The 8,750-nt window shown below is 27.6% G+C and overlaps 1 long non-coding RNA gene across 1 annotated transcript; it reads left to right on the forward strand.

Annotated features, from left to right (window-relative positions):
* Positions 1 to 3,277: 3,277 nt before the first annotated feature.
* LOC137818119 (uncharacterized) lies at positions 3,278 to 4,583 on the forward strand. Its single transcript, XR_011082032.1, has 2 exons — positions 3,278 to 3,674; positions 4,376 to 4,583. It is a non-coding gene; the product is annotated as an uncharacterized lncRNA (long non-coding RNA).
* The last annotated feature ends 4,167 nt before the right edge of the window (positions 4,584 to 8,750 follow it).

The following is an 8,750-nucleotide window of genomic DNA, read 5'->3' on the forward strand; positions in this document are numbered from 1 at the left end:
ATTATTAGTTGTGATGTTACATTTGCCGAAGATGAGGAATGACAATGGAATGCAGCAACTGAAATGGATTCGAAAAAACGATATATTTACGTTTTGAACGATGATGTGGGAGATGGAGTCACTCTTGAAGCACCTGCAGTTCAACCTGAAGTTGTAATTCAATCTGAAGTTGCAACTCCAATTGCAACTATGATGGAGCGACCAAGAAGGCAGCAGCGACAACCTGTACACCTTCAAGATTGCGAAGTAAATCTTGATGATGAAGTTGATGACAATGGAGATTTGATTCACTTTGCTTTTCTTGCAGAATCAGAACCTGTGAGACTTGTCAATGCCATTCAACACCCCAAATGGCAAAAGGCTATGAATGAAGAATTGATGACGATTGAGAAAAACAATATCATGACTCAAATTGGGAAGGTTGTTCCAAATTAGAATTAAGGGAGGATGTTGGTTATTCAGATTTTATTATTATTAATTCTAATTTTATTACCCTTAAACTATTTTACCGTTATATTGCATTAATGGTCAGTTTACAGGCCTGTTAGTATTTCTATTTTATAGCTTCCAGTAATTGTAATTTTATTATATATATGATTGAGTAAATCAAAATGAATAAGATCAGTTTTGCAATTTTGTGCAATTACATTATATGAGTTGCTACAACTTTTTGTCTTCTCTTATTTCCTTCAATTAGTTCCTACAAAAACCGTAGAACTTAATCCAAAATTAACACTCCAAATTATTATAACACGATTCACAACATTTACAAACCTATTTAACATAAAAAAAATACTTAAATAGTAAACTATGAAAATCTAATATTTCTACAAGTTCAAACAACATATAATCAAATAACATTCCTGTAAGAAAAATTAAAGCTTGGGACCATGTTCCCTCTAGATCTTTTAGCCTAGGATGTTATTAAAAAGCTAAAGTTAGCTTCCCTTACCTTAAATTCTTTATTCCAGTGGAAATTTAAGCTCTAGTAGGAAAACTATTCCAGAATCTAAGGACCTAAAGCATGTTATCCAAACATCAACAAATTTTAGTCTAATGTAAAACAAGTTGGAATATACATTTTTCTCAATTGTTCCCATCAAGATCTATGGCTAAATCATAAGGAAAATGGAAGAATAAGGGTCTTCAAAGTAAAAATAAACTTTACTTAAAAATATGATCGAATAGAAATGTACCATGATTCCTCATCTATTTCATGATGTGATCAGATTTTGGAATAGATGAGGTATGAGAAAGAAAATGAAGTGAAAAGGAAGAATGACAAAGAAAGGAGACAAAGACAATTTTCTCTCTTCTTTATTTTCTTTTACAGATGGGGGTCTTACAATTTGGACCTCAACCACTCTTGGTTAAATTTCAGTATTGCTTGAGCAACAACACTCCTAACTAAAATTGAGTATTGTTTAGAATGTCGTCAATCCTAACTAACATTCTTGGTTATAGGAATATATGATCATAGGACCGCTCACTAAAAGAGGTGTTGTGTTTTACGACATATACAACATAAAGTTCACTTTTATAGATAGTTAAAGAAAAGAGTAGTGTTTATCAACGAGCTAGATTTGCAAGCGTAAGATTTTATATCTATACAATTGTTTTTGTAAGTTCATCTTGATTGTTGTAGACACTTTTTTTCGAATGCATCTTCTATATATAGAGATTTATGAAAGAGTCATTTCAAATCCTTTGTTGTTGTGAGACAAAGAGAAGTTGTTTTTTCTTTAGCGATGTCTCTCCTCATATTACATTAATTGTTTTCCATACACAATTGCATACTTCCATTTGAAGGAATGTAATGGTACTTAATACAGTTTATTTGAGCCTAGGTCAAATTACTTTTATCTCAACTAGAGTAAAAGTCAGAACTATTCACAACTAGAGTAAAAGTCAAAACTATTCAAGGTGAATGGACTATACAATTGATAAATGTTCTTTATGCTCAATTTATTAAGCATACTATTCACTTATTTCCTTTATTTTAAACACTTTAAGATGATTTTAATAGTTTTCTTTTTAATTTTTACAATTATATGAAAAAAGAGATGAGTTATATACTTTTCTATTGATATATCTAATATTATAAAACTCTTTCGTTAGGATTTATAGTGAAGAATAAAAGTTTAGAAAATAAAGGATTAGAGAAGAATTGACTCTGCACGAAGTAAGCCTTTTCCTTGCTCAACCAAACATGAACCAAATAGCAACATGTTTTGAACATCAAGTCTCGCCCAATAAGAACTAAGTCTAGCCCAATGAGTTTTATAAGCAGATAGCATGAAAACATTGTTTACAGACCTCAACCAACAAGTCCAAGTTTTGGCTTAGCAAGTCACTTACAAAATACTCTCCCTTTGCCTCCAAATCTCATATATGAATAGGAAGGAACCAAAAAGGCTGCTTCTTCCTGCACCTCCATACCTTTTTTTTCTCACCTCCATAGATTTTTGTATTTCCAAAAATACCCCTCTGTAATATTCTGGATTACATAATCCGAAAGTCATTTTTTAAATTTGTAATTAGCTTCTGGATTATATAATCCAGAAGTCTTTTTTCAGATGCATGATTACTTCTGGATTATGTAATCCGGAAGTCTTTTTCCAAATGCGTTTCCAGATTACATAATCCGAAAGTTATTCTATGGGGGTGGCACAAGAAGGATAAAAATGTATTTTCATGTTGTGTATGGAGGTGTCAGAAAAAGATATGGAGGTGCAGGAAGAAACAGTCAACCAAAAAAGGTAGAATGAAGCCCAGAGAAAAGAAGGCTAAGGAACTCATCCAAGACTAATAAATGTGTTCAATACTTGTTTTCCAAAATTCGTCAAGTTGAGTTTTGAGACCTTAAGTGAAATTAAGAATATGATTGATAGAGAAACTTATAATTGTGTATGATATGGATTATATTTTTGGACAAAGTAAGAAGAATTTCATGATCCTCAAAATATTAAAGTTTAATTGACAATATAATATATCTTTCTTTGTAAATCACTACACCATTTATTATTTTTAGTAACATTTTTTAGTTACACTTATTTAAAATATTTACTGTGTATATAAATTTTAACTATTTTAGTAACATTTTTTTATATAAATGTCATTATAAATAACATTAACATAATATTGTGACATTTTGTCAATAAATGTTATTATAAATAAGATTAAGATAATGTATAGTAACTTTTTTAAAATGTTATTAAAAGACAATTTTTTAATTAATTAAATAAAATAATACAATTTGTCTATATTTTTAGGAAATTTGTTTTAGAAAACATTTATAAATTTTGCTATTAATAACAATTTGTAAGAAATTGTATTTTAATTAAATTGACAAGAAATCTGTAATTTGTAAAAAAAAGTGGGAAGATGCAGGTTCTTCTCTCTAGGGTTTTGGTGTTGTGGCTGCTAAGATTTTCAAATCAGCAGTAAGAAGAGCTATTTTTGTGGTGTTCGTGGGATTTCAGAATAGTGTTAGCGGCGACGACAACGACGATTACTATGACAAGCGGTGTGCGCGATCTTGAACAAAGGCGCAACAGTGCCAAACGCGATCAGCGAGAACAGAAGCAGCGTCGCTGACGACGAGGAGAACATGAGCAGCGCGCGACGGAGACGCAAGTGGGATGGGTGTGAGCGGCGCGATTTCAGTGAATGAGGTTCGATTTGGGGCTTTTTTAGGATTCAGTGACCGTGATTTTAGAACTGCTGTGATTTACCAGCAGATGAAGCACATCTGCAAAACTCATCCTCGGGCCTTCAAAACTCATGCCTTCAAAGCTCATCTATGCAAAATCATTTTTCTAAAATCATTTTTCTTCAATGACTTAGGTGTTGAACCGCTCATTTTCCTTTTCTCTCAATCTTCTTCTTATAACTATCTTTTCTATCGAACTATATCTCCATTAACACTCTTCCTAATAGTACCTCCAGTATTATGTCAATGATAAACCGATCTAAAATGTCACATCGTTCTGCTCCTTTCAATTTCCATTGATAATGCTCAATAAGTAAACATTTATGTTCTGCTTTACATTTTATACAAATCGAATCGTAAAACAAAATGTTAGTTACGCTTTCTTTGATTACATAATATTTGGATTCATCTCTGTATTTTATTGTTATTATGATGATGTTTCTTATGTTTTATTTCTCATATTACTTCCAATTTTTTATGCTAAATTAAATTTTATTTTGCTTTAGTTTTTTACTTTAGTTTTTGACATGAATGATAAAAAAATATGCTAGTTATTCTTTCTCTGATTAGCAGTTAGATTGTAATAATAATGATGTTTGATCTGTTTTCTTTGCTATATGGTGAATGGTTATTTATTTATTTGTTATTTTGTTATTATTTCAGTTGTTTTAGAAGATGAAGAAGGCTACACGTTCATACAAAGTGATGTTCTGGCTGAATTCTGTCTACCCTAAACAGAGGTTGGATGTCTATAAGCTGATATTCATAAAAGAATTTGGCTTACTTTTATTTTCTTATTTTATTATAAGCAAAAGAACTTTATCTACACAAAGTTAAGATAATTGATCCATTTTTTATTCTCATTTCTCAATTTATGATTTCTGTTGCCTCTCAATTAGTTTTTAGTGTTGCAATGGTTTCTTAGCCTATACAGCAGAGAGACCACAAATTCATCCAAAAAAAGTAATTATAAAAAAATTGATAAATATTTCATATGGATAACTTAATTAAACAAATTATATGGAGAGAACTAAAAATGAAAGTTAGTTATATATGAAGATAACATAATTTATATAATATATTAGTTGCAATATCGTTTTAAATTTTAGTAATTTTTTTATAATGTTATTTTTATTGAAAAAAATATTATTAGAGACTTTTAATAACAATTTTAAAATATTACATTTTTATTAAAAAGAATTAAGTAACAGTTTTTATAATGTTACTGTTTCACAATAAAGATATAGTAATATTTTTAAAATGTCATCTTTTTATTAAAAAATAGTTACTAATATTTGTAATGTTATTATTTTATTAGAAAATATTTAATAATATTTTTAAAATATCATATTTTAATTAAAAAAAGTTAATAAAATGTTATAGTAAAATTTTAATAATGTTACTTTTTTAACAAAATATATTACTAAAAATATTTAGTAATATTTTAAAATTTTATTTTATTAAATAAATATTACCAAAAATATATGGTGATAATTTTATAAATGTTATTATTGATATTTAAAAATGTTATTAAAAGTTTTTAGTATCATTGACTATAAGTAATATATGATAAAATGTTACTAAATCATTTTAGTAACATTTTGTTTGATTTAGTAATATTTTTTTATGTTACTAATTGTTATATATGTAATAGTAATGTTAAAAAATTTAAAAAATAATATTAAATAACATTTATAATTATAGAAACATTATGACACTTTGTAATATAAACCCTACTTTGAATAATTTAGACATTAGACTTACAAGTCTTGTTTTTTTTGACAAAAAATAAATAAAATATAAGTGAGCATTAGAGGGATGATCTAACCCTTTACAAGGAGGCTATTACCTCAAAACCAATCTTGAATAACCTACAAATTAGCAATTGAATAAAAAACTATGACCATCTAGACACCCTGTATATAGTTTAGGTGTACTACACCAAACTATTAATCAAAAAAACAAAGAATATAATTTGGGTGTACTACACCGAACTATTAGTCTAAAAAAACAGAGAAAACTACTTAGTGACACATAGCTATAAATGCACTATGGTGATCACCATAACCCCGTAGAATCCACTACAATAAGTGTGTATGACATCCTGGGAATACAACCTCAAAAATAGAACATGTTAATACAAATAAAAACCATTGTTGCACCTACAATGGTGTTCCACCTACTCTGAACCCCAACTTCCATAAAGTTCTACACTCCATGTTATAAAAGTCAAGAAAACTCTCTTTGCCTTGATCAAGGAATAAACCGTAATACCATAATCAAACAGAACAAATAACTCTTATAAAAGTTGTGAAATGCATATAGCAACTTCACACCAAAAAGTGTATAAGAACATGAGGACCCCATGCCACCACCTCTTAGTGTTAGATTGATTTAAGACATTGAATATAACACAAAATCCAATCCGAAAAGGAAAATAAAATCGCAGGTACTTTGAATTTTAGCCAAAATCAACTTTCTCGTTTCTAAACAACGCTGAATTTCTTTGATTCCATATACTCCATACGAGTGTTATCCACATAGTTTTCCATGTCTGTTTTTGTTTTTTTATTTAACAGAAGTAAATGAAACTGCTCAAAATGAGCATATATGTTGTTTTGTTGAACTGACTAAATGCCCACCTAGGTGAGGCAAGAAATTTAGATTGAAAGTGCCACCTTACAAAGTAAAAATAAGTGTTGTGTTGATTTTGTACACCTTTGGCACAATGGACACTGTATTGGTAATATTAACCCCTCCCCTGATCAGGCTTAATCTAGTGGGTACTCCATCAAGAATCACCCTCCATGCAAGCACTTAAGCCGATGGTGAGGCCTTCACCTCCTAAAAAATCTTAAAGAAACTGTTAATCCAGTATGAGTATTATTGTGTATGGCATCATAAGCTGACTTCACAGAAAACATCTCATCGTCTTCATGTAATCATCTCCATGAGTCTAACTTATTTTTATGTATATAGATTAAAACTATTTCAGGCATCATCTATTACACTTGTTCTGACTCCCAATCAAACAAAGATCTTTTCCACTGCAAGTGCCAATTTCATCCCTTGTCAGACCAAAACCCAACTTCCTCTATAGTTCTACTATGACATTCAAATATACAATATAGTTTAGGAAATCTAGTTGTAAGATTAGAATTGTCTATTCATTTATCCTCCCATAACCTAAACACATTCCCAGCTCCAACATCACATTGTGTTGTCATATAGAACTAGCTATCAGTGTTACATTCTTCACGTACTTTGTTTACAAGTCTTGTTTTATTCAAATGGAAAAATATCCTAGTATCTAAATATGGACTCATAAGTCTTGTGATGTAGAAAATATAACAACCATCTTCAAGATACATCATCAATATTAGAGAAATTATCATCTAAATTATATCTAAATATACTGCTAATTGTTGAATGATAATTTGTACTATGTCTTAAAATTATTTATTTTTATATATATGTTTTTTTTTATCAAAATAAAGTCTTTAATTATTTTTTTCCTAACACATTAGAAATTATCCATTTTAAATAAAAAATTAGAATTCTAATATTTTATGCATTAAAAGATTTTTGACTTATTTATGAAGCAATTTCCCATCTCAGAGACTAACATATCTTTTCCTTAATTCTCTTATTTCTCAAGTTCTATTAATCACTATATAATTCAACAAATAGTATAAATTCCAATATATAAAATATTTTATACTTTTATTTGTATGGAATTACTACTATAAAATAGATTAAATAAAATCCAATTTTAGAGATAAATAATTAATTGTTATATTGATTAAATTATATACTATTTTATAGACTAAAAACATTATTAATATCTAAATTAGTCTATATTATTGATAAATAATATCTAAATTGGTATCAAATTAGCTATCAAAATATCAACTTTAGAATCTAAATAATTGATAGTTAAAATCTAGGTACCTAATTAGATATCAAATTAAAACTATTTATCAATAATAGAAACTAATTTAAATACCAATAATTTTTAGTCTCTAAAATAGTCTATATAGAAATTAATTATTTTTTACCTTTAAAATTAATTTTTATTTTATATTTTTTTTAGTGAATAAATAATTTTATTAATTCCATTCCTGAATATTGAATTTGTATGCTTAATTTATTGTTAAAATATTATAACTTTTTAAATATTTGAATTTGTATGATTATATTTATGTAATCTTAAAAAATAAAGTCCTCATTTGATTTTTTTTCATTTATCATTAAATATTTATGTAATTAAATATAAATACATATATAATTTTATTATGAATATTTGAATTGGCATGATTCATTAGAAAATAATATGTATTAATTTTATAATATAATAAGTTTATTACAGCAACCTTTTAGTTTTTGTGCACACAAAAGAAAATATATTATTATTCTTAAAGTGACTTAAAGTTTATGGTATATATTATTCTCGTAATTAATTTTCTAACTGTATATATATTCTTCTCATGAAACATCTTAACCATTTATATATATATATATATATACTATTTTCATAAAACAACTTTTGTATGTACCATTAAAAAATTACTTTTTGGAATGTATTTAATTAATTCATCACAGAAATCAGTTTGAAACAATATTATAAACTGACCCAGAAACCCAAAAATATATGTAGGATAAAAAAATCAGAGGTTGCAGAGCCCATGGTATCTCTCTCTCAATTTGACAGCAATTATCATCTTCATACTCAATTATTATATGATATTATAATTCTAAAAGCCTTATCCTAATATTTGTCTTCCTCTGGATCAATAAAGTAAATATTAATCACACGTTTTAATAGCCACCACCCTCGTAGCCTAGAAAGATGCATATTTTTGGATTTTAGCGGAAGTGATAAGTCTATATCTAAGAGAAAATCTATGTACTGTATATAAAATAAAATCTAGTTCCTTCAATTTTCTTTTCAAGATTTTATTTATATATTATCTATAAAATATTCTGTACACTTCAATATCTATGCATTTATGGAAAGGAGTAAAAATTATAAATAAAA

This window comes from Phaseolus vulgaris, chromosome 11 (genome assembly GCF_000499845.2).
Source record: "Phaseolus vulgaris cultivar G19833 chromosome 11, P. vulgaris v2.0, whole genome shotgun sequence".
NCBI classification, from domain to species: Eukaryota; Viridiplantae; Streptophyta; class Magnoliopsida; order Fabales; family Fabaceae; genus Phaseolus; species Phaseolus vulgaris.